The 27,224-nt window shown below is 40.7% G+C and overlaps 1 protein-coding gene across 4 annotated transcripts in view; it reads left to right on the top strand.

Moving 5' to 3' along the window:
- The window catches only part of LOC114653769 (aerolysin-like protein), a 49,898-nt gene that overhangs the window by 20,628 nt on the left and 2,046 nt on the right, over positions 1-27,224 (top strand). The window contains exon 1 of one of the 4 annotated variants that reach the window (XM_028804271.2): positions 21,249-21,271. The exons of the other annotated variants lie outside the window; for them this stretch is intronic. The gene's annotated coding sequence lies outside the window, so the exon portion shown is untranslated. Of the gene's footprint in view, positions 1-21,248; positions 21,272-27,224 lie in introns of those variants that run through there. 4 annotated transcript variants of the gene reach the window in all.

Consider the following 27,224-nt stretch of genomic DNA (forward strand, 5'->3'; position numbering starts at 1 on the left):
AGTGAAGCATGGTGGTGGCAGCATCATGCTGTGGGGATGTTTTTCAGTGGCAGGAACTGGGAGACTAGTCAGGATAAAGGGAAAGATGACTGCAGCAATGTACAGAGACATCCTGGATGAAAACCTGCTCCAGAGCGCTCTTGACCTCAGACTGGGGCGATGGTTCATCTTTCAGCAGGACAACGACCCTAAGCACACAGCCAAGATATCAAAGGAGTGGCTTCAGGACAACTCTGTGAATGTCCTTGAGTGGCCCAGCCAGAGCCCAGACTTGAATCCGATTGAGCATTTCTGGAGAGATCTTAAAATGGCTGTGCACCGACGCTTCCCATCCAACCTGATGGAGCTTGAGAGGTGCTGCAAAGAGGAATGGGCAAAACTGGCCAAGGATAGGTGTGCCAAGCTTGTGGCATCATATTCAAAAAGACTTAAGGCTGTAATTGCTGCCAAAGGTGCATCAACAAAGTATTGAGCAAAGGCTGTGAATACTTATGTACATGGGATTTCTCAGTTTTTTTATTTTTAATAGATTTGCAAAAACCTCAAGTAAACTTTTTTCACGTTGTTATTATGGGGTGTTATGTGTAGAATTCTGAGGAAAAAAATTAATTTAATCCATTTTGGAATAAGGCTGTAACATAACAAAATGTGGAAAAAGTGATGCGCTGTGAATACTTTCTGAATGCACTGTATGATCCTTGTAATTTGTTACATCTCAGCCTATTTAACCACAGCAATATTTCTCCCTCTATAGTTTCCAAATCACTCAGTACCTCCGTAGTAGTTCCCGTTTCTTTGGGGAAATTATTCACTTCTTCTGTAAACAGAAAAATCCATGTTAAAGCATTTTCTGTTTTGCTGCCTATACTGTATATTCCTAATATGCTTCACCTCCTCTTTGACCTTTAATTGAAGGACTTTCTTTGCGTAATCTTTTACTTTTTCTGTAATAATTCTCTCCAACTGACTTCTAGTTTTCCTTCTAGTTTTATTGTTGCTGTCATGCCCTCATATGCCCTACAGTTACCACTGTAGTTATTTGTCTTGCAACACAGCATACAGCCACTTATATGCTTATTCCAACACTGTAAAAAATAAATCTTGCATGTGTGAAAAATAATAACAAAAAATAGCTAACTACACGCAAAATAATCATTACAGTACTTTAATAAATAAAAATGGGTTTTACCCTTTATATTGATTATTTAATTCTAATTTAATTAAAAAAATTAAGAATAATGTTAACTTATTATTTTTCTTAAAATGTAAACATTTTTTATAACTTATTCTAAGTAAAAAAACTATACTGTGAATTGAACACATTTAAGTTAAGTTAAATTTAATGACACTGCACTACCTCTCACATCGATTTCTTGGTCTTTACAACAACGCATTCAGCTGTAACAATTATCCATAATAAGAGCTATTTTACAACAAATGTGTAAGAATAAAGCTCTTAATTCCGTAATGAAACACTAGTATTCCATTTTGTTAAGTTACAGACGTAAGCAGTTGTTGTTTTCACGAAACCTTTCCCTTCATGTGGGAAACATGGCGAACGAGGTAGCAACTTTTTAACAGCCTCCCTTGTTGGTTTGCTTTAAAAACCAAGCACATTTCTCTGATAGTTACATGTGTTCATATTTTTTCTAACGTTTAAAACTTTTATTTTACACAGAAAAAGAAAATGACACTTTGAGATAAGTTTGAGAACGATATGGCGTTTGGTCTAAACTACTACTTGTAAACAACATAAAAAGATATTTGCCTAACCGTCACAGTATTATTTGACCTCTTATTTAATTAGTGTTCTGCATAGGTAATGTATTTTCTGGTTAATTTTTAACACTGTGATTTATTTAGTGATGCAAAAAAAAACTGTTGTGATTTCCTACGTCCTATTTTATTTCAGGATTTTCGCTATCGCATACTGAAAAGTAGTGGAAAAGGCGGCCATTCATTTAACCGGATATGTTGGCGTAAATGCAGGAAGTGTTTGAAGAGCGGCATCTGCCTCAGGATTTCACTCTTTCACTCTCTACGTTTCCTTCCCGTTTACCTCTCATTCCTGGGACGTTATTTGTTTAAGATATACTTTTTGTGTAAGTTAAAAAAAAAAAAAGAAAATCTGCATTGACATTTGAATGTCAGCAATTCAGTAAAAATTATCCTCAGACATTTAATTTAATTTTCCTTTGAAAATATAACTCCGTTATTGTGACTATCTGTATATGTTCAAACTAATAAAGATATATGGAATTTTAGCATATATTTGTTATACAGTCATTACTGTCCAGCGTTGCATTATTACTCATTTTTTCTGAGTAATTCAAATGAAAATCGGAGTTAAATAAAAATATTTTTGCCACTACTTATATTTAATCAAACTCATTTATTTTAGGTAAATTTGAGTAAATTAATAAATTAAATCTACTCAAAAATCCATCCATCCATTTTCCAACCCGCTGAATCCGAACACAGGGTCACGGGGGTCTGCTGGAGCCAATCCCAGCCAACACAGGGCACAAGGCAGGAACCAATCCTGGGGAGGGTGCCAACCCACCGCAGGACACACACAAACACACCCACACACCAAGCACACACTAGGGCCAATTTAGAATCGCCAATCCACCTAACCTGAATGTCTTTGGACTGTGGGAGGAAACCGGAGCGCCCGGAGGAAACCCACGCAGACACGGGGAGAACATGCAAACTCCACGCAGGGAGGACCCGGGAAGCGAACCCAGGTCCCCAGATCTCCCAACTGCGAGGCAGCAGCGCTACCCACTGCGCCACCGTGCCACCCTCTACTCAAAAAATATTGCTTGTAATTTGTTGCCTTATTTTTTTTAAGTACTTTTAATGCATTATTTTTTACAGTGAATGTATCTTATTTGGGCATTGACACATCTCCTCAAAATTTGTCCTAATAAAATTAACCGTTTTGGTTTCTAAAATGCACTCCTCCAAAAGCATTGTAAAATCTATCAAATAATGGTTACTAAATTCAAATGGTTCAGTCACATCTACTCTGTGAATCCTATCCTGATTATCAAAACAAACCTAGACAGGATTCTCTCCTTGTTGGTGCTTTAACACACTGTTTTATAAACAAAACATCATTGATTACCTCCAAAAAGTTCCGTTTCTGTACTCTGCTATTTGTATGGTTAACCCAGTTAACATTTGGGTAATTGAAGACCTCCGTGACATCCTTCTCAAAACTTGCCTTTTTGATGCTGCTAAGAAAGATGTAAATTGAAACTATTGTCTATTTAGGGGGTTTAGGGGGTCTATAACATACTCTTAATATAATTTGTTGATCCTTAGTAACCTCTAACTCACCATCTAACTGAAAAAGACTTGCATTCAAGTCTTGTTTGCTTGCGCTATTAAAAATAGTGGTTCTGTAATGGTGCTTATCTTGGTTCCATGGTTCCTCGCCATAGAACCACTGCTTGACAAAGAACTACTTCATGCTGGTAAAGACTGTTTGTATGTGAAATTAACTCCTTGAACTTTAAAAAGGTTCCTAACATGTGCATAACACATAAATCTTTAATGTATAGTAGGCTACCTAGTAGGATACCATCAGATCAAGAGTCTTTTAAAAATCAGTAACCATTTGGTATTTTTTAAATCTGTTATCTTCTTTTCATGATTTCTGGAAACTGTTATGAATCAAAATGACAGGATCTTTCTGGAAACTTCTTATGGATGTCTCTTTTAGAAACTAAAGATGGGTCCTTTGTGGCATCACTCTGAAGAACCAATTTGGCAGCTTTATTTTTAACAGTGTACCCCTGTTATATTCAACCCATCTCTATTATTTAAAGAAGTTTCTGTTATTCTTATTATACCAAACATATTTGCAGCTACCCAAACTGGCTAAAGCATTTTTGCTGCCCTGTGTAAAGTTGTAAATAGTGACCTGGCATCCCCTTTGCTTTGAGTGGAATCACCACTGCCAGAGCTATACATAGAAACCTGGAGACACAAGAGGGGAGCCAAGACTGGGGACAGTGAAATAAGGAGGGTTTGAATAGAAAACAATGAATTTACAATTTGAGAATGTCAAGGGGGACAACTGATTACTTACAGCCATGACTGCTTACAAGGCTGTCTCAGAAAAATACACTATTGAAGGGTGCCATTTCAGAAGACGATTGTATTAGCAGGCTTTATTTACTTATTGCATTTAATGTTTTTTTTTTCAAATTAAAGAAAATGATAGTTACATAATCATTCTTCAGCTTCCACAATATATAAAGTTTTGTAGGTCTATATTTAAACCTCTAGGTAAAAATATATTTAACAATGATGATGACATTTTAGTTAAAATTTTATTAAGGCAGCTCAATAGCATATACATTCTTTGAAATTAATAGAATAAATTGACAAACTTAATTTGATCACAAAATTCAATGAAATTGAAGTATAGTCATTATCTTTAAATAGGAATCTTTACCCATGATTCACATTGACTGTATCCTATTGTATACAAGTAATGGCATATAACTCTCCAAAAAATGCCAAGACCTCACAGAGTTTTAGCGTGCCAAAAGTGAATCTTATAGATACTGGTGTACAACAGAGAGCCATTTTTGTTAAGTTTTAACACAAGGTTTAATATAAGCCCATTTGGCCTTCAGTCTTTAGCAATGTGTTCAAAAGATGCAGTCCTCTTGCCATAGTTTAATTTTATATTGTCATGTCTGTTTCTTTTATGCTACACTTTAAAGAGTATTATTATTGTTGTATTGTTATTGTTGTTAGTGGTACAGTGGCGCTGCAACCTCTTGCAGTTTACTGCTTACCTTTTCACCATTTTAGGTCATTCATTGCATTTCAACTGATTAAATTTTAAGAAAAACTGGAAAAACTGAGGTGTTCTGAAACTTTTCACTGGTAGTGTAGTAAACAAATGAGTGAGAATAGTGGCCAAGACGGGCTGGGTTCGCTCCTCCAAGCCGAGGCATAATCCCGGTATTGCAGAGCATCTTGGAGTACTTTTCTAAAAAAGATGTCCCACCAACCCATTAACTAAGGAAGAGTTAGCTAGGCAGTTAGATAGGTAAAACACCACCAGTGCTGGCCAATCACAGATCACTTTCATTGATCAACGCAAATGAGGTGTTGTCTTTACTGAATGTTTCACACCCATTTCTTTCTCTCATTTCAGGCACCTCTGCTGGCTTTCTAGCCTGCTTGCTGCTTTCTCCCTAATGGTACCTCCAACCTGGAGAAGACTAAGTGCCACCGCCAGACCTACCACAGTTAAGCAGCCTTGTGTTTTGGCGTTTTCCTGGTTAAGATTGCAATTCTGGTTGTATTTCTGTTAGTTTAATTTCTAATAGGCTTCCCTATTTGTTGTTTTCCATTGTACGTTAAACAGATGTTAATGTAACAAGGTTTGTCTTCTAAGATAGATGGAATCCTTTTTGGGAACAAAAACAACTGGATGGAGGCAGATTTCTGTTCCAAATACAAGCTGTATTCTCTGTAGCTACTTGGTCAGGCCAAAACAAAACAACAACAAGCTTACTTCCTCTCACATATCCTCCCAGATCTTGAATGCTTAATTTTATAAACAGTACTTTCTAACACATTACAACTTAACAGAGAAATTAACATTGCAGATCTAAATGTAGGTATATTCTTATTCTCATTCTAATATAATGAACATTTACTTCTCTAATTTAATGCTTAAGTGACAACATAACTTTACATTAAGACAAGTCGGGTTTCAACTGCTTAAATTTGACGAAAAACGGAGGTATTCTAAAACTTTTGACTGGTAGTGTGTGTGTGTGTGTATATATATATATATATATATATATATATATATATATATATATATATATTACATCTCACTTTTTGTCTTGGTCAAAAGCTACAAAGACGCAGCCACGTAGGCTGGGCCGGATTAAGACCCTTAGATGCCCTAGCACTAAGTAATTTTGGTGCCCCCTTACACTAGTAATTCAAAATATTAAAACAATAACAAACTAGAAAATAAAATTGTATTTTATTATCGAAAATTCGAAATTAGACAAACCAAAACCTGTAGAAATTGACTTTAACCCCAAAATTGATTTAAAAATTTATTTTCTGCGGCACTGCTTTTCGATAACGATCTGATCGCGTTTTTATCATTACTTGAAGAAAACTTGCCATCCGAAATTTTTCAAATTTTAATGTTTGGGGTCGATTTTAAAGGTTTTTTTGAAATGTACGGTTTTCACTTTGACATGAAAACCATAGATTTACCATTTTGATTATTTAATTTATTTATGGCTTTTGTGTCAGTTTGACAAATCTGTTTATACATATTCTTAGTACAAGATTTGAAGAATGTTTTGTGAAAATTTTGTTAATAAATCTTTTATTAGTAAAAATGTTATAAACAATTTTATCCAATAATAATCAGCTGTACGATTTTCACTTTTACATAATGTAAATGAATTTAAAAATATCCAAGAACAGAATTAAATAGACTTACCAGAATATTTTTCCTCAAACTGGGACGATTTTTTGTTTTTGCTTAAAACAGAAAATAACGCTTTCTACGCACTAGAAATTTATTTTAAGTTAAATAACAGATAATTCACGAAACAAAACAATTACGTGATAATATTTTTAATCAACTATTAACTATTATTTAAAAATATAAAAACATATCTTTTGAATCAAATTATTTTCACAATATTTTGACATAACATGGCATTTAAGGGAATCACCATGAAACGGGAGTTCCCCATCGTAGATGGCACCAGTATGCAGAACGCACTGTGCAAGTCGCCATCTACGAACAGTGACGGCATAGGGAGGTACAGGGGCGCATTATTCATTTTTCATTAAATTTTAAAATAGCTATAAATTTAATTAAGTTAATAATTTATGTGATAAATTCGGCCATGAAAATTTTTGTGGTGCCCCCTTTACCCTGATGCCCTAAGCATGTGCTTACTTTGCTTATATGGTTAATCCAGCACTGCACATAGGCGAACTTCAGCACTAAGCATCTGGCAGAAGAAGGTGAATGATACGTACGTACGAGATGTTTTCACGTACGTACGAGATAATGTTAGATTAAAATATTACAAAAGTGCGTTTTGGGGCTACCTAATTACGCCTTTACCAAGGCTTCGGCGCTTCAGTTTGACGTCACTTCCAGCTCTTGTAGCGCGGTGATATGAAAAAACAGACGGCTGGGCTTTTATTTATTAAAGGAGTGTGGGATGGTTGGATATGGGTTTACTGTAACTACAGCCTGCAATACCAATGATGTACGTCAGGTAATGTCCATAACGTCAGTCACGAAATGCCCATCGCATATCCCTTTACACTATGGTTAAGATTAGGCTTGTGGGAGGGGTAAGGAGTTAGGTACGTGCTTTATGTTTACGGGTATTCGTCTACACACTCGTAAGGAGCACCTGAGGAGATATGGTGTTTTTTTTCTTCCTGGAAAACAATTTACAACAACTTACTATCTCGTGCCCACCATGTAGCCTATATAGCTCGCGCCCACCACTTACCATAGCCTGCGCACCAGGTACTTTAAGGTCGCAACGGCCAATACTGCGTGTGCGCAGCATCATCTACTGACTAGCCCGCAGCTTCTTATTCGCTCAAGTTACGAAAGGAATTCATATTTCACGTGTTGAGTATTTGTGAAATTTACGCAGTCCAATGTAGGTTCACTAATTTAATTCTCTGGTAAACCTGGCGCACTCGATCGCTTATCTGCACCAGTGAACTGTGGGATTTAACGTGCGTCTAAAAAGTTAAATCCAAATCGGACCACTTTAACTCCCACCTTTTTCAGACAAGAAATGTACCCTTGTTAAAAAGCCAAACTTGAATATGCGAGTCAAATCCACTGGCAAAGCACACTGGGTCATCCGTTGCACTGCGCAAAACAAACTGCGATCTTTAAAGGCTCAGCAGATATCTAAATCGTGTTGCGGCGGATATTTATTGTCACGTTTTTGACAAGATGGATCCCTAAGTTAAATGTCAGGTAATACTTCCTTAGCCCAAACGTAGGAAAATTAATTGACTAACTTGCCCTGTTATCGGTGATGCGAAGAGGACACCTTTTTTCATTTGACTGTGATATGTAATATGCGCTCTAAAGAGTTAAATCGATTTGGATCTTTCATTTTCAAAGTTTTTTTGGCACAGAGATATATATTTTTTGTTAAATGCAGACCACCGCGGGTAGAATAGTCAAATTGAGTGGTATAAATTAGGCATACATCTCTCTGTTCATATAAACGGCACTAGACTGATTTTAATATTGAAGTCACACTCTTAAGTTGTTAAATCACTTTGGCTCATCATGTTACAGTTCTGTGACAAGAGAGACTGCAGTTAGATTTTGACGACTAAATGCGGATACAAGTCTTTTTTTCTACCAAAGTTTACACATTCCCATATGAGCACAAGTCGGATGTTTAAGGGGCAATCAATGGTTGAATAATCGTCCGTGCCTCTGATATGTAATCAAACTGAAAGAAGGTGTCTTTTCTTTTTCCCAGTACCGTAAACACGATAACGTGGTAATGTTAGCCAATTAATACACCAAGTGTACTTACATTTGGGCTAAGCAAGTATTACCTGCAATTTAACTTAGTGATCCATCCTGTCAAAAACGTGACAATAAAAACGGCAGCAACACAATTTAGATCTGTGCTGTAATTTTAAAGATCGCAGTTCGTTTTGCACAGTGCAATGGGTGACCCAGTGTGCCAGGTTTGCCAGTGGATTTGACTTAAATCCTATAGTTCATTGGTGTAGATAGATAGATAGATAGATAGATAGATAGATAGATAGATAGATAGATAGATAGATAGATAGATAGATAGATAGATAGATAGATACTTTATTAATCCCAAGGGGAAATTCACAGTAGATAAGTGATCAAGTGCGCCAGGCTTACCAGTGCATTAAATTAGCGAACCCGCATTGGACTGGGCAAACTTCACATGCACTCAATACGGGAAATATGAATTATTTTCGTAACTTGTGGGAATAAGAAGCTGCGGGCTAGTAAGTAGATGGCTAAGTAATGTCATTTACTTTTACTATAAATTAGTGCAGTGATTAGCGGTGCTGCTTTGCGGATTTAACGATCTGGGCTTGAATGCATAGCCTGTTTTTATAAAATTGCCAATATCCAATTCTGTGGACTGTATCTGTGTGAGGAAAACATCAGACTGTTCAGTGATATGTCCTGTTCCCAGAAAATGATGTGCAGTAGCACACGATGGCATTTGGTTCACATCTGAATGTATGCGGCACACACGCAGTATTGGCCGGTGCAACCATAAAGTACCTGGTGCGCAGGCTATGATAACTGGTGGATATGAGATATATACATGGTGGGCACTAGATAGCAAGTTGTACGCACCAAATTGTTTCCCAGGAAGGAAATAAAACACCATATCTCCTCAGGTGCTCCGTACGAGTGTGCAGACGATTACCTGTAAACATAAAGCAAGTACCTAAACCCTTACCCTTCCACAACCCTAATCTTAACCATAATGTAACGGGGTATGCGATGGGCATTTCGTGACTGATGTTGTGGGCATTACCTGACGTACATCATAGGTATTGCAAACTGCTGTTAAACCCATCCATCCCACACCATCCATCCATCCATTCATCCATCCATCCATCCATCCTCTTCCGCTTATCCGAGGTCGGGTCGCAGGGGCAGCAGCTTGAGCAGAGATGCCCAGACTTCCCTCTCCCCGGCCACTTCTTCTAGCTCTTCTGGGGGAATCCCAAGGCGTTCCCGGGCCAGCCGAGAGACATAGTCCCTCCAGCATGTCCTGGGTCTTCCCCGGGGCCTTCTCCCGGTTAGACGTGCTTGGAGCACCTCACCAGGGAGGCGTCCAAGAGGCATCCTGAACAGATGCCCGAGCCACCTCATCTGACTCCTCTCGATGCGGAGGAGCAGCGGCTCTACTCTGAGCCTCTCCCGGATGACTGAGCTTCTCACCCTATCTTTAAGGGAGAGCCCAGACGCCCTGTGGAGGAAACTCATTTCAGCTGCTTGTATTCGCGATCTTGTTCTTTCGGTCACTACCCATAGCTCATGACCATAGGTGAGGGTAAGAACATAGATCGACTGGTAAATTGAGAGCTTCGCCTTGTGGCTCAGCTCCTTTGTCACCACGACAGACCGATGCAGCGCCCGTATTACTGCGGATGCCGCACCGATCCGCCTGTCGATCTCACGCTCCATTCTTCCCTCACTCGTGAACAAGATCCCGAGATACTTGAACTCCTCCACTTGGGGCAGGATCTCGCTCCCAACCCTGAGAGGGCACTCCACCCTTTTCCGGCTGAGGACCATGGTCTTGGATTTGGAGGTGCTGATTCCCATCCCAGCTGCTTCACACTTGGCTGCGATCCAGAGAGAGCAGAAGATCATAGCCTGATGAAGCAAAAAGGACAACATCATCTGCAAAAAGCAGTGACCCAATCCTGAGTCCACCAAACCGGACCCCCTCAACGCCCTGGCTATGCCTAGAAATTCTGTCCATAAAAGTTATGAACAGAATCAGTGACAAAGGGCAGCCCTGGCGGAGTCCAACTTTCACTGGAAACGGGTTCGACTTACTGCCGGAAATGCGGACCAAGCTCTGGCACCTATCGTACAGGGACCAAACAGCCCTTATCAGGGGGTCCGGTACCCCATACTCTCGGAGTACCCCCCACAGGATTCCCCGAGGGACACGGTTGAATGCCTTTTCCAAGTCCACAAAACACATGTAGACTGGTTGGGCAAATTCCCACGCATCCTCCAGGACTCTGCTAAGGTTGTAGAGCTGGTCCACTGTTCCGGGACCAGGACGAAAACCACACTGTTCCTCCTAAATCTGAGGCTCGACTATCTGATGGACCCTCCTCTCCAGGACCCCTGAATAGACTTTTCCAGGGAGGCTGAGGAGTGTGATCCCTCTGTAGTTGGAACACACCCTCCAGTCCCCTTTCTTAAAGAGGGGGACCACCACCCCAGTCTGCCAATCCAGAGGCACTGTCCCTGATGTCCATGCGATGTTGCAGATGCGTGTCAACCAAGACAGTCCTACAACATCCAGAGCCTTGAGGAACTCCAGGCGTATCTCATCCACCCCTGGGGCCCTGCCACCAAGGAGTTTTTCGACCACCTCGGTGACCTAAGTTCCAGAGATGGGGGAACCCACATCCGAGTCCCCAGGCTCTGCTTCCTCATTGGAAGGCATGTTAGTGGGACTGAGGAGGTCTTCGAAGTACTCCCCCCACTGACCCACAACATCCTGAGTCGAGGTCAGCAGCGCACCATCCCCACCATATACAGTGTTGACACTGCACTGCTTCCCCTTCCTGAGATGCCGGACGGTGGACCAGAATCTCCTCGAAGCCGTCCAAAAGTCGTTCTCCATGGCCTCCCCAAACTCCTCCCATGCCTGAGTTTTTGCCTCAGCAACCACCAAATCCGCATTCCGCTTGGCCTGCCGGTACCTATCAGCTGCCTCCAGAGTCCCACAGGATAAAAGGGTCCTGTAGGACTCCTTCTTCAGCTTGACGGCATCCCTCACCGCCAGTGTCCACCAACAGGTTTGGGGATTGCCGCCACGACAGGCACCGACCACCTTACGGCCACAGCTCCGGTCAGCCGCCTCAACAATAGAGGCACGGAACATGGCCCATTCGGACTCAATGTCCCCCACCTCCCTCGGGATGTGGTCAAAGTTCTGCCGGAGGTGGGAGTTGAAGCTACTTCTGACAGGGGGCTCTGCCAGACATTCCCAGCAGACCCTCACAACACGTTTGGGCCTACCAGGCCTGACCGGCATCCTCCCCCACCATCGAAGCCAACTCACCACCTGGTGGTGATCAGTTGACAGCTCCGCCCCCTCTTCACCCGAGTGTCCAAGACATGTGGCCGCAAGTCCGACGACACGACCACAAAGTCGATCATCGAACTAAGGCCTAGGGTGTCCTGGTGCCAAGTGCACATATGAACACCTCTATACTTGAACATGGTGTTCGTTATGAACAATCCGTGATGAGCACAGAAGTCCAATAACAAAACACCTCTCTGGTTCAGATCGGGGGGGCCATTCCTCCCAATCACGCCCTTCCAGGTCTCACTGTCAATGCCCACATGAGCATTGAAGTCTCCCAGCAGAACGAGGGAGACCCCAGAAGGTATGCCCTCTAGCACCCCCTCCAGGGCCTCCAAAAAGGGTGGGTATTCCAAACTTCTGTTCGGCGCATATGCACAAACAACAGTTAGGACCCGTCCCCCCACCCGAAGGCGAAGGGAGGCTACCCTCTCGTCCACCGGGGTAAACCCCAATGAACAGGCTCCAAGTCGGGGGGCAATAAGTATACCCACACCCGCTCGGCGCCTCTCACCAGGGGCAACTCCAGAGTGGTAGAGAGTCCAGCCCCTCTCAAGGAGATTGGTTCCAGAGTCCAAGCTGTGCGTCGAGGTGAGCCCGGATATCTAGCCGGAACCTCTCGACCTCGCGCACTAGCTCAGGCTCCTTCCCCTTCAGAGAGGTGACATTCCACGTCCCAAGAGCCAGCTTCTGTAGCCGAGGATCGGACCACCAAGGTCCCCGCCTTTGGCCACCACCCAACTCACACTGCACCCGACTTCCTTGGCCCCTCCCATAGGTGGTGAGCCTATGGGAAGGGGGACCAATGTTGCCTCTTCGGGCTGTGCCCGGCCGAGCGCCATGGGTGCAGGCCCGGCCACCAGGCGCTCGCCATCGAGCCCCACCTCCAGGCCTGGCTCCAGAGTGGGGCCCCGGTGACCCGCGTCCGGGCGAGGGAAAACGCTGTCCAAAGTTTTCATTCATCACAGAAGGTTTGTTTAACCGCTCTTTGTCTCATCCCTCACCTAGGACCAGTTTGCCTTGGGTGGCCCTACCAGGGGCATAAAGCCCCGGACAACAGAGCTCCTAGGATCACTGGGACACGCAAACCCCTCCACCACGATAAGGTGGCGGTTAAAGGAGGGGGCCTTCCCACACTCCTTTAATAAATGAAAGCCCAGCCGTCTGCTTTTTTATATCACCGTGCTACAAGAGCTGGAAGTGACGTCAAACTGAAGCGCTGAAGCCTTGGTAAAGGTGTAATTAAGTAGCACCGAAGTGCACTTTTGTAATTTATTAATTTATCATTATCTCGTACGTACGTAAAAATATTGCGCACGTACGCGAAAACATCTCGTACGTACGAGAAAGTATCTCGTAGGTACAAAATCTTTTCACGTACGTATGAGATAAGGGTTATCCCGTAATTTTTTTTCACTGTTTGGTTCTGAGCTTCCGTAAAAATGGTAGCGTTATGTGAAGCAATGAAAATAAAATAAAAACAATTTTAGGATTTTGAATCTATCAATGCAGGAATTAGTGTATTGATAACTTACAACTACAAAAAAAGAAAAAAAGACCATTTTAAAACAGTGCAGTCATAAAATTATAGACACTTTCAACACATGCTTAACTTTTATAAATACAGTAAAATCCATTATGTGAAAAAGATGTTTCCAAAATTGCACAAACAATACAAAAGAGGAAACTCTACACATACACATCAATCATAAAAGGACAGTGTGGTTCCAAAAGCTTCTCTTTTTATTCCACTTGCAACCAAACCTTGCTTTGTCACACATTGTCCAACATGAGAACACTCTCCACATCCCAAAACTCTTTCCAAGAAAACCACAATTACGGAAATATATATATTACACTATTATATTCCATTATTGATGATTTCTTAAAAAAATTCTAACTTTTATTCTTCTAAAAATTAAGCAAAAACTGCAAAACATATATAAAAGGTTAAAAAAAGAAAAAAAGAAATGGCAGGTACAGAATTATAAAACAGAACAGTATAAAGTGTATCATTTCCAAGTTTAAAAATATACCACTTCAATAAATACAATATCAGATGTAAATTTACCCCATGAAAAATCAGAACACAGTACTCCAGGTGAGGCCTCACTAGTGTGTTATAGAACATAAGTATAACATCCTCTGACTTGTACTCAGCACACCATGCTTTATAACCTGACATCCCATTACCCTTATTGATCACTTCTGTACACTATGTGGATGTAGATAGTGAGAAGTCCACTTTGACTCTGATATACTCTTAAAAATACTGGTTCTTTAATAATACTTTACTGGGTTGTGTGGTTCCTCACAGACCCATTGCTTGACAAAGAACTATTTCATTATGGGAAGGGTTCCTTGAATATGAAATTGGGTCTTTGGGCTTTGAATTTTTTTAATAAGTGGACAAAACAGAAATATTTAATGTTATAGTTAGCTATATAGGATAAAAGCAGATCAAGAAAACCTGATATTAATCTGTGTTATTATATGTGGCGGGCGGCACGGTGGCGCAGTGGGTAGCGCTGCTGCCTCGCAGTTGGGAGACCTGGGGACCCGGGTTCGCTTCCCGGGTCCTCCCTGCGTGGAGTTTGCATGTTCTCCCCGTGTCTGCGTGGGTTTCCTCCGGGCGCTCCGGTTTCCTCCCACAGTCCAAAGACATGCAGGTTAGGTGGATTGGCGATTCTAAATTGGCCCTAGTGTGTGCTTGGTGTGTGGGTGTGTTTGTGTGTGTCCTGCGGTGGGTTGGCACCCTGCCCAGGATTGGTTTCCTGCCTTGTGCCCTGTGTTGGCTGGGATTGGCTCCAGCAGACCCCCGTGACCCTGTGTTCGGATTCAGCGGGTTGGAAAATGGATGGATGGATATTATATGTGGCAAGAGTCCATTTACAATCTTTAAACTACTGGGAGTGCACAAATCTGTTATCACCTGTTCATGGCTATTTATGGAGCCTGCAACCTGTTAAAGGTTACATATGATTGGCTCCATTGGGAACCAAAAATGGTTCACCTATGGCATTGCTCTGAAGAACTTGGCACCTTTATTTTTATGAGTGCTGATTCTTCTCATAACTTCAAGTTTCAGACTCCCCAGTTTTTAATTCAAGTATAACATTTATACTTCCCATTTGTAATAGATTTCATTCCAAGCAGCTCTTCTTCCTCTACAATTCCCAAATCATTAAGTACCTCCTTAGTAGTCCCTGTTACTTTCAGGATTTTATCCAGTTTTCACATGTATAAACTTCAATAAAATGTAATTTCAAAGCATTTCCTATTTCACTGCCCTTATATTCTACCTTAACTTTACCACTCCTAAAACTCTTCACCTCCTCCTTGACAGTTCCTTCAGACAGTTCAATTGCTTTGAGTAATTTTTTATCCTTTCTAGAATATTTCTCTTGATCTACTTTTAGCTTCCCTAATGTCTTTTTTCTTTGTTGCTCTCATGCTCTCATATTCCCTACGGTTACCACTGGAGTTATATGTCTTGTAATCCTTATACAACTATTTTTGTTAACTTCTTCCACCACATATTTCTCCTTAACTTTTTTTACTGCTTCTACAATTTGGGATAAACATGCCCTGCATTACACAGAAAATGCTTTTAAACTTGCCCCACAACTACTCAGCTGTCCCTACACTTAAATGCTTATACCAATTTATCTTATTTGAGCTTTGCCACATATGCTCAAAATTAATTCTACTAAAATTAAAAGTAACTGTTTTAGTTTTAAACATGCAACACTGTGAAATGTATTATATTATGGTCACTAAATCCTAATGCTTGCTTCACATCTACCACCTAAATCATATCCTGATTATTAAAAAAATATTGAGCCTAAACAGGATTCTCTCCTCGGTGGTGCTTTGATTTCCTCCAAAATGTCCTGTTCTTGTGCTCTGTTGTTTGTATGGTTAACCCGTTAATATCGGAGTAATTAAAGACCTCAGTGACTATAACGCCCCCCTAAACCAGGCTTTTTAATATTATTAAAAAGATGTAAATCAAAACTATCATGTGCATTACAGAGTCTATAACGCACTCCCAATATGATGTTGTAGAGTCGAACCCAAACATCCTAACTAAGATGTGATTCATCATCTTATAGAAGAAGACTTGCATTTCAAATCCAGTTTTGCATAAACAGCGATTCTCCTACCGTTTTGTTGCTGCCTGTCTTTCCTAAACAATGTGTACCCATCAGTTTAATAATCAACCCCATCTCAGTTATTTAGGTTTCTGTTATTCCTGTTATATCAAAGGTATGCGTAGTTGCATATAAATCTCACTTATTTTATTTTGCATATTCTAGAATTAAGGGAAGCAACTTCTGAAAATGTAATTATTACTGAAAATGTAATATATATTCTGACCACAAGGGGACACCCAAACTACAGACAATAATTACCCAACACAGTCCCAGGTTCAAATAAAATATTTTTATTGCACAAAATAAATTATCAAGTGTGCAAAACCGTCCAAACCACAATTATTAAGCAAGTGTCTCTTCTTTCTCTCCTTCCGCTCCTCTATTTGAGTGTTGCTTACTGCCTCCCAACGTTGACTTATCCAGGAGAGGTGGCTCGTTTTTAGATGGACCCTGGAATGCTTCTGGTGCCACAGTGTGTCTTCTTGGAAGCACTTCCAGATCATGTGGTAACCAGGGAGGTCCTCCTATGACAGCGCTCTCTAATGGCACCCAGGGACCCCAACAGGGCTGCAGTTCTGGACTCCAACTCCCATGTACTGTTTCAGGTGTCCAAACTGGGAGGAATCATGAGGACCCCTGCCACCTGTCATATGGGGAATGGAACTGCTCCTGGCCTCCGGCTTCCACTGGTCCATCCTTAAAAACTTTTTAAATTTTTCCCATCCAGTTGGCATACCCATCTGTCCTTTATGACACTTACTATATCATAAAGAGACAGAGAGAGAGAGTTGGAAACCATCTTCTGGGCTCTGGTGAGGTGAGCAGTTCCACCTTGAGACAAGAGGGGGTTCTGACACAAATGGTATCATCTCTTTACCCGGTAGCATTGAAAGGCCACTGAAGGAAGACACGTGGCACTGTTGTAAACACCAGACAACCATGGAGCCAGGCATCAGACCTTGACTAGTAAAAGAGGAGAACACAGAATCTGAACATAAAGCCATGCAAATGATAATGGAACCAAGGCTTACCAGAGCCTATTTTAGCTTTGTTTTGCCATCACATAGCTGTATTTTAGTAACAGGCGGACAAAGCTGGTACCCCAACTTTTAGCCTTACTACAACAGTTTTTTTTCCCTGTCTTTTTAAAAGTTACCTTATTCTCCCAAAATAACATCAAGTTTGGCTTGAAGGTCCCAAAAGTCAGACTGTCAACCACACTACTTGGTAACTTTTAATTCTATGTGTCTATGGTTCTCTGTGTAAAGAAAAATGTCCTAATGTTTGTGCGAAATTTACCCATAACAAGTTTCCTACTCTGTCCCTGTGTTCTTGATGAACTCATTTTAAAGTAACAGTCTCAATCCACTGGACTAGTTCCCATCATAATTTTAAAACACTTCAGTCAGGTCTTCTCTTAATCTTCTTTAGCTTAAACTGAAACGGATCAGCTCTTTAAATCTTTCCTCATAATTCATCCTCTGCAGTTCTGAAATCAGCCTACTTGTTCTTCTCTGGACTTTTTCTAGTGCTGATATGTCTTTTTTGGTAGCCTGGAGACTAAAATTGCACACAATACTCCAGATGAGACCTCATTAGTGTGTTTAAAAGCTTCACAATATCCACCTTGGACTTGTACTTTACACATCAGGGTGCTATATAACTTGACATTCTCCTAACAATTAGTGTCAAGTCCACTGTAACTCCTAAATTCTTCTCATAAGGTGTATTTTCAATTTTGAGACCTCCCATTATGTATTCATACCTCATATTTTTTACATCCTATGTGTAGTCCTTTGCATTTACTGACATTAAATTTCATCTGCCACAAATCTACCCAAGCCTGCTGTCCAAGTCCTCTGTAACAATTTGACAGATTCTTGATTATTGCCCAATCCACTTAGTTTGGTATTCTGTGCATACTTAATCAGCCTGTTACTTATACACTCATCCAAATCATTCAGATATATTAAATACAGCAGCAGCCCCAGCACTGACTCCTGCTGGTCACCACTCTTAATGTCTGCCAATTCTGATAGGGTTACCCTCTGCTTCTTGTGTCTGAGCCAGTTCTACACCCACCTACACACAACACCCTAAACTCTCATTTCTTTTCGTTTGATGCCCAACCTCTCATGTGGCACCTTATCAAATGCTTTGTGAAAGTCAAGATAAATAATATTGTATGCTCCACTTTGATGATATCCTTTTTTACATAATCATAGAAAATATATAGCAAATAGTATCTGCGGTGGGTTGGCACCCTGCCCGGGATTGGTTCCTGCCTTGTGCCCTGTGTTGGCTGGGATTGGCTCCAGCAGACCCCCGTGACCCTGTGTTCGGATTCAGCGGGTTGGAAAATGGATGGATGGATGGATGGAAATAGTATTGGGTGTGAGATTTGAACCTAGGACTTCATACACTGAAAAAAAATCACTTGTTGGATCTACTTAATAAACTTTTTACCTGTTTCTGCTTAATCAAATTAAGTTGCCCAAATTTAAACTGAATGTGTAGATCTGATGTACTGTACAACTTTCTAAGTGCATTAGTTGATCATAAATTGAAATAATACCCTGTAACATTTTAGCTACATTTTTTAAATGTATTTGCTCCAGCCACCCTTCATACACTAGCAATACTTTCAATATCCATAAAGGCCACCTCAAGAAGCTATACATTTTTTTTTTTTTTACCAGATTTTCTAATAAAAGGTTGTACAGGACATGGACAACAAATACAAGTGAACAAATCCCAACTACTACACTGTAGGTACAAGAGCAGTAAAAGTACAGAAAATGACAAATAAGTCAATGGTAAAGTCTTAAAGTATAAAGTCCTTCCATCTTTCTTTTGCCTCAGAAAATCCCCACTTTTCCACGTCTCTTTTAAATCGAGTGTTGATTTCTTTGCGGTCCCACCCTGTGATCTAGCGGACATTGTAAACAGATTTATATTTCATCAAAACCCTCCAAGATTCCCAGATACCCCACTTAGACAGACTCATCAGTAACCAGTAAGCAAATCTAGAGTGGCCCTTTAATATCATAATCCAGATCCATACATCATCAGCTCATAAGTGAGGAAAGCTGGAGTTTGAAAATTTGGCCACATTGTAGATAGTGTACTCCAGATTTAGGCAGCGAGAAATCATTCTCAAAATGCGTGTTTTACAGTCTTAAAAGTGTGGCATCCAACTCTCAGCGGCTGGCTAGTATTGTGAGAATGTGTCTGTAAAGTCTTATCTCGGACTGAGACTCGTCCAGACGCCATAAGCCAGTGGAGATCCTTCAGATGGTTGTCCAGGCACTTTGGTTGGAACTCTTCCAAACGTGTTTAATCAGTCCAGCTGGTCCTGTAATGACTTTATTGCTCTGTTTAACCAAAGCATATAATGTTCTGTGATTCTGCCAAAGGTCTATTTTAGAGAAAAAAAGGATATCTCTAAGGTTAACTGCACAGTGGTGATGAGGTGAGAACAGGGCCGGATTTATATGAAAAGAGGCCCTAGGCTATTCCACTTATGAGACCCTTTCACCTTCCATTTTTAAGTTTGTAAATTACATGAGAGATAATAAAATACGTAATACGCGTTGATCTTAACCAATACATTTTTATGTTTGTTTATTAGTCATATGCGTAGAATTTCTCCTTATTTTCGGTTCAGTGTTTTAGTGTTCACTGTTTTTAGAATAGTGTAATTTTAATTTTGCTAATCAATTTGAATGTAGGCCCCTCTTGATCTTGAGGCCCTAGGCTGAAGCCTAGTTAGCCTATAGGAAAATCCGGCCCTGGGTGAGAATCTCAGCCTTTGGAGTTGAATTTAAGATTATCAGTGGTCTCATCACCCATGAAAAAAAAAGAACCGTGAAACACTTAAGCGGGTGTACAGTACAATCGGACTGGACAAGGCTACGCAGAGAGCTGAAAAGAAAGTAGAACCCAGTTTCATTTGGAAGTCAGAGATACTTTATTTTTTAAAGTTAAAAATATTAATTTAGAGTAATACCAATGTACCCTGGAAATGATTTGTGTGATTGGAGCTGGCGTTTAAAGCTTTTTTTTTTTACACTTGCGTTAATTGTAACTGTCATACCCAAGAAATATAATCATGTTCTACTAGAAAAGGATACACAAAGCCCTGAAACGTGCTAATTCTGAGGAAAGACAGTTTAAATGAGCAGTGTAATAGAAGCATAAGGCACGCTGTGCAAATGATACTCAGTTCAGGTTCTGAAATCCAACCATCCATTTTCCAACCCGCTGAAACCGAACACAGGGTCACGGGGGTCTGCTGGAGCCAATCCCAGCCAACACAGGGCAGAAGGCAGGAAACAATCCTGGGCAGGGTGCCAACCCACCGCAGGACACACACAAACACACCCACACACCAAGCACACACTAGGGCCAATTTAGAATCGCCAATCCACCTAACCCACGCAGACACGGGGAGAACATGCAAACTCCACGCAGGGTGGACCCGGGAATCGAACCCAGGTCCCCAGATCTCCCAACTGCGAGGCAGCAGCGCTACCCACTGCGCCACCATGCCGCCCAGGTTCTGAAATCACTTTTTAAATTCAACGTTACGGGGAACTTCAAACCAACATCCCAGTAAAACTAGTTGTTATTGTAAAGTTTAGTTATTGTATAAATAAACGAAAAGTTTAAAAAAAATCGAATAATGCTTGAAAAGTTAGGTTCATTCTGGTTAAAATCGTAAGAATGAATATTGCATTGTCCACCGAAAAAAATATTGTTAAATTAACACGTAAAATATGGAAACACTAATTTCATTTACAAAATAATAAGTTACTACAACACAGTAAAAGTTAATTTAACACTTTAGATTTTCCTGTGTGAAATGAGCTGAGGTATCAGCTCATGGCCGGTAAAGGGAATGCAGCATATTGTTTCTTCATGTCATTGTAAGCAGGGCTCATCACACCTTAGTTTTATATACGAATGCCATGCAATGAAAATTTTAAAACGCAGTTCACGTTTTATTTTTCTATATTGCATTAGTGTTAAATCTTAATTTTATGTACAAGTACAGATGAGTGAAAAAGTTTTACCTTTGCGCAATAATTTCTGCCCTGTAGCTGTCCAATTCTCCACCCATTTGGGGGCGGCGTCTTTCACTCCTGAGATCAATAAATGGGCAGCAGCGACGGCAGTTTGCATTTCGAATTCTGCGGTGTCAATCAGGTAAATGCTATTCTTTGATTTTGCTTAAATATGTATTTGTTAAAAGTGATCTTGTGCTAAATTAACTTGTTGCTGTTTATTTCTTCTATCAGTGAAAAATCTCATGTCATGCCGTTTTAACCTGTTTAATCCAGGAGAGGGTTCGCGGGGTGCGGGGGCTGGGGTCTATCCCAGCTAGCATAGGGCATAAAATAGGAACAAACCCTGGTCGGGGGCTAGTCCATCGCAGTCAGTGAAAAATGTTTATGTATATATAATGACGGTTTTCTGTCAAACTGTGTAAATGTTGTATATAGTTCGTCATCTACAGTTAATAAATTAAAGTTCTAAATGAATAAGTGGTGTATGAAGGGCGCAATACAAAAATACATTTAATGGAAATTGAATTTTGAAATGTGTGGATTAGAAAACGAATTTGAGGAACACCTGTCACCTTTTGAAGTTGTGTGTATGTGTGAGTTTACGAATATATCATGTATTGTGTGTGCAGTGCATTTGATAAGAGGAGGTGTATCTTTTCCATTCAGGACATGACTTTTCAAAGACTGAAAATTACATTATAACACATAACTATCTATTACCATAAAATGGTATCAACAGGTTCAAAACAGTAATGGACGCTCTTTACGTTTTAAAAATACACTTCTTAGCTTTAAAAACATTACGAAACATGAACACAAGTTCTAATTAATTTAACTGATGTTTCTACAGTACATATAAAGTATAATTTGTAATTGCATACTAAATGTAAAAAACGTTCTGATTTTGCACATCAACATCAGTTAATAAATTAATTCAAAAGGCAAGTTGAATTATTTGCAAATTAGTATTTTATTTATAGCAAGTGTTGTGCACTCCCCCAACATTGTATATAGTTGTTTTTGTCTCTTTTCTTTTTTAGGAAGGGTCACATACAGTATATTAAAAAGCACCTACTGTGCTAGCCATTTCTGTCTGTCTGTTCTTCTGTCTGGCCTCATGAAACAACTCAGCTCTCAGTGGACTGACTGATTTTATTTAGGAAATTTGCATATATTTTTCATTTTTCTTTTACATGTCTGACTGCCACTCCTGATGGTGGCAAAAAAGTGAAACATCTGCAGTTGTGCCCACTGAAGTAAGTACACCTCAGTGCAGGATGCAGGCTGGCGCAGAGACAGATTTAAGCAGGTGTGGATGGCCAATTGCCATATTAGGAAGTTAGAATATTAGATGTCTATTTATTCAGTTCACTAAAAGTGTCAGTCATGTCATTTTCTAACTTGCTTAGTCCTGGCAGGAAATGCAGGAACAAACCCTAGTCCATCACAGGGCGAATAGAGAAGGCAAAGCTCTCAATTTACTAGTCAATCTATGTTCCTACCTTCACCCATGGTCATGAGCTTTGGGTAATAAAAGAAAAGGTAAAAAAGTAACAGTAATAATGGTACAGGCAGCCGAAATGAGCTTTCTCCATAGGGAGTCTGGGCTCGCCCTTGGACATAATGTGAGAACCACAGACATACGTGAGAGGCTCAGAGTAGATCCACTGACCCACTGTATCGAGAAAGCTAATTGAGGTGGTTGAGGCATCTGAATAAGATGCCTCATAGATATCTCCCTAAGGAGCTTTAATGGAGAAGACCCAGGGCCCACCGGAAAATATTATACCCTCAAGATGGCCTGAGAACATCTTGGGATTCCGCTGTACAAGTTAGCAAGTGTGGCTGAGGAAAGGGATGTATGGGCCCCACTACTAAGCCCTCATCCTGTGACATCTCAGATAAGCGGTTTGAAATGGATGAAAATGAATGAATGAACATATAAAACATTATTGTTTCAATTCAAAAGAGTCTTTTATCTCATAAAAAAAAAAATCATCAATGGACAAGCCTAGCAGTGTGATTGGGTGGGCATGAACCCCTGAGGCCCACGCAGAGTGATGGGTGTGCCTTATTTAATGATAGACAATGTGCAAGAGAAAGTTGTTTAGGCAGGAAGGATTTAGTTATTCATCCATCCATCCATCCATTTCCCAACCCGCTGAATCCGAACACAGGGTCACGGGGGTCTGCTGGAGCCAATCCCAGCCAACACAGGGCACAAGGCAGGAACGAATCCCGGGCAGGGTGCCAACCCACCGCAGGACACACACAAACACCAAGCACACACTAGGGCCAATTTAGAATCGCCAAACCACCTAACCTGCATGTCTTCGGACTGTGGGAGGAAACCGGAGCGCCCGGAGGAAACCCACGCAGACACGGGGAGAACATGCAAACTCCACGCAGGGAGGACCCGGGAAGCGAACCCAGGTCCCCAGGTCTCCCAACTGCGAGGCAGCAGCGCTACCCACTGCGCCACCGTGCCGCCCATTTAGTTATTGTATCATTTATTTATTAACATTTTTACATTAGGTGTGGCCATAAACCACTCCCCCAGCCACTTTTTTAAGTGCATTCACCCCATGGCATCCAAATACTACTGCCAACCTCCCAATCGAGCAGATACATTTGTTAAGTGGTAGCTTGAATATAACCCTTGGCTGAATCATTTTGGGCTCAGCTAATTCTACATATATATATATATAGTCTCACCGGCCTTTTAAGGCGACCGACTTTTATCCTCAATTTGTGTGCGCTCCATGTGTACATCAGGCATGTAAGTGTAGGGAATGAGAACATCAAAGTGCCCATTCATAACATCTCCCGAAAACCTAAGTTTTTTTATCCCCTCGAGTGCCTGTCCAAACTTGGAGTGTAGGACTCCATAATAATATACTTGAAACTCATAGGGGAACAACTCTCCCGCTGCCATTAGCTCAGAAATGGTACCATAAGTTTGAGACTTTGACATTTCAGTGACATACTGAAGCTCATTTGTATAAAAGATTCCTGACAGCATCATTGTAAATGGCTGAAACCTTGACCAATTACTTAAAACATGGCGTACAATGTCAGCCCGAATCTGTACCACTAAAGACGGAGTTTCATGCACTAAATAAGCTATAATAAGCAAGCACCATCTCCCCTGATATTTACTACGCGGTGAGGCATTTGTACTCCATCAACATTAATTATTTCCACAGACATAATTTTGTCTATTTTTCCATCGCATCGCGCAAAAAAGCAAGGAACGATGGGAGCACCAGAACTCTGCTCACATCTCGTCGCTTTGTACCGCAAGAAGCAAGTAGTAAGTCTGTGATAAGCAGAATACCGCTATACACTCATGGGACGGAAGGACAATCCCGACCGTTTTTATATAGTGTCTTGATATATATACAGTGCATCCAGAAAGTATTCACAGCACATCACTTTTTCCACCTTTTGTTATGTTACAGCCTTATTCCAAAATGGATTAAATTAATTTTTTTCCTCAGAATTCTGCACACAACACCCCATAATGACAACGTGAAAAAAGTTTACTTGAGGTTTTTGCAAATTTATTAAAAATAAAAAAACTGAGAAATCCCATGTCCATAAGTATTCACAGTCTTTGCTCAATACTTTGTCGATGCACCTTTGGCAGCAATTACAGCCTCAAGTCTTTTTGAATATGATGCCACAAGCTTGGCACACCTATCCTTGGCCAGTTTCGCCCATTCCTCTCTGCAGCACCTCTCAAGCTCCATCAGGTTGGATGGGAAGTGTCGGTGCACAGCCATTTTAAGATCTCTCCAGAGATGTTCAATTGGATTCAAGTCTGGGCTCTGGCTGGGCCACTCAAGGACATTCACAGAGTTGTCCTGAAGCCACTCCTTTGATATCTTGGCTGTGTGCTTAGGGTCGTTGTCCTGCTGAAAGATGAACCATCGCCCCAGTCTGAGGTCAAGAGTGCTCTGGAGCGGATTTTCATCCAGGATGTCTCTGTACATTGCTGCAGTCATCTTTCCCTTTATCCTGACTAGTCTCCCAGTTCCTGCCGCTGAAAAACATCCCCACAGAATGATGCTGCCACCACCATGCTTCATTGTAGGGATGGTGCCTGGTTTCCTCCAAACGTGACGCCTGGCATTCACACCAAAGAGTTCAATCTTTGTCTCATCAAACCAGAGAATTTTCTTTCTCCTGGTCTGAGAGTCCTTCAGGTGCCTTTTGGCAAACTCCAGGCGGGCTGCCATGTGCCTTTTACTAAGGAGTGGCTTCCGTCTGGCCACTCTACCATACAGGCCTGATTGGTGGATTGCTGCAGAGATGGTTGTCTTTCTGGAAGGTTCTCCTCTCTCCACAGAGGACCTCTGGAGTTCTGACAGAGTGACCATCGGGTTCTTGGTCACCTCCCTGACTAAGGCCCTTCTCCCCCGATCGCTCAGTTTAGATGGCCGGCCAGCTCTAGGAGGAGTCCTGGTGGTTTCGAATTTCTTCCACTTACGGATGATGGAGGCCACTGTGCTCATTGGGACCTTCAAAGCAGCAGAAATTTTTCTGTAACCTTCCCCAGATTTGTGCCTCGAGACAATCCTGTCTCGGAGGTCTACAGACAATTCCTTTGACTTCATGCTTGGTTTGTGCTCTGACATGAACTGTCAACTGTGGGACCTTATATAGACAGGTGTGTGTCTTTCCAAATCATGTCCAGTCAACTGAATTTACCACAGGTGAACTCCAATGAAGCTGCAGAAACATCTCAAGGATGATCAGGGGAAACAGGATGCACCTGAGCTCAATTTTGAGCTTCATGGCAAAGGCTGTGAATACTTATGTACATGTGCTTTCTCAATTTTTTTATTTTAATAAATTTGCAAAAATCTCAAGTAAACTTTTTTCACGTTGTCATTATGGGGTGTTGTGTGTAGAATTCTGAGGAAAAAATAAATTTAATCCATTTTGGAATAAGGCTGTAACATAACAAAATGTGGAAAAAGTGATGCGCTGTGAATACTTTCCGGATGCACTGTATGTATATATATATATATATATATATATATATATATATATATATATATATATAGATATATATATATATATATATATATATATATATATATATATATATATATATACAGTATATATATATATATATATATATATATATATATATATATATATATAAATAAACAATTAATATGCATGTGCACTGGAGAAAACTATGCTTTCGCTTCCTGCAGGTGGTTAAATGGCACACTTTCTTACAAAAGTATGTCAAAAAGATGCAGGATCATACCTTACAGTCATAGAAATTTTCAAAATTGCTTGTTTCTCAACTGTCTTTCTCCAGCTAGGCAAATTTTGTCTTTCATTGCTGTCATGAATGCAGCATCCCTGCCACTCTCCAGGGTAGCAACTCTGAAGAAGATGCATTTTAATTTTATTAAATTAGAAAAGGACATAATCAGAGTCAAGTTCTTTTGAAAACCAGTTATTTTACCTGTTAAAGACACGTAAAACATATAGAAATGTTTGCCTTATGTGTACCACCAGCATTCTTGGCACTTCCTTTCTTGATTGTGTTCCCATAAAGCCTGCATCTCAGATTCTGGTCATTTACAAGTGCCTTGCTCAGCTCTTACCGACATTTTTGCTGCCACCAATGGTAGATGGGCAGTGCAGCCAGGTCCACAGTTCCCCACCAAACAATCTGGCTATTTTTGATTATCATCTGTGGGGGAAATATGGGCTTTTGCTGGTTTGCGTTTTTGGGCTACTTTTGGGTGACTCTCAGTGTTCCTCCCACACCTTTCTTTGGTTTCCTTGTGTTTATCAACCTTTTTTGCCTGGTACTCCATGTCTTGGTCATGGTTGATTAATTAACCACAGGAAAACTGAGCAATCAGACCAAAGCACAACTGACCAATCAGATTGCTCGGAGAGATTGAACGCACAAAGAGACATGTTTTATTAAATAGACTTGTTTATTCAACTTCACAAATAAAGTACTGCTTAGCAAATAACTGCTTATTAATTTAATTTGTGTAACTCAGAACCCAGACTATGACAATATATTTATACAATATATAAAATACATAATAAGT

Source organism: Erpetoichthys calabaricus, chromosome 6 (assembly GCF_900747795.2).
Source record: "Erpetoichthys calabaricus chromosome 6, fErpCal1.3, whole genome shotgun sequence".
NCBI lineage: Eukaryota > Metazoa > Chordata > Cladistia > Polypteriformes > Polypteridae > Erpetoichthys > Erpetoichthys calabaricus.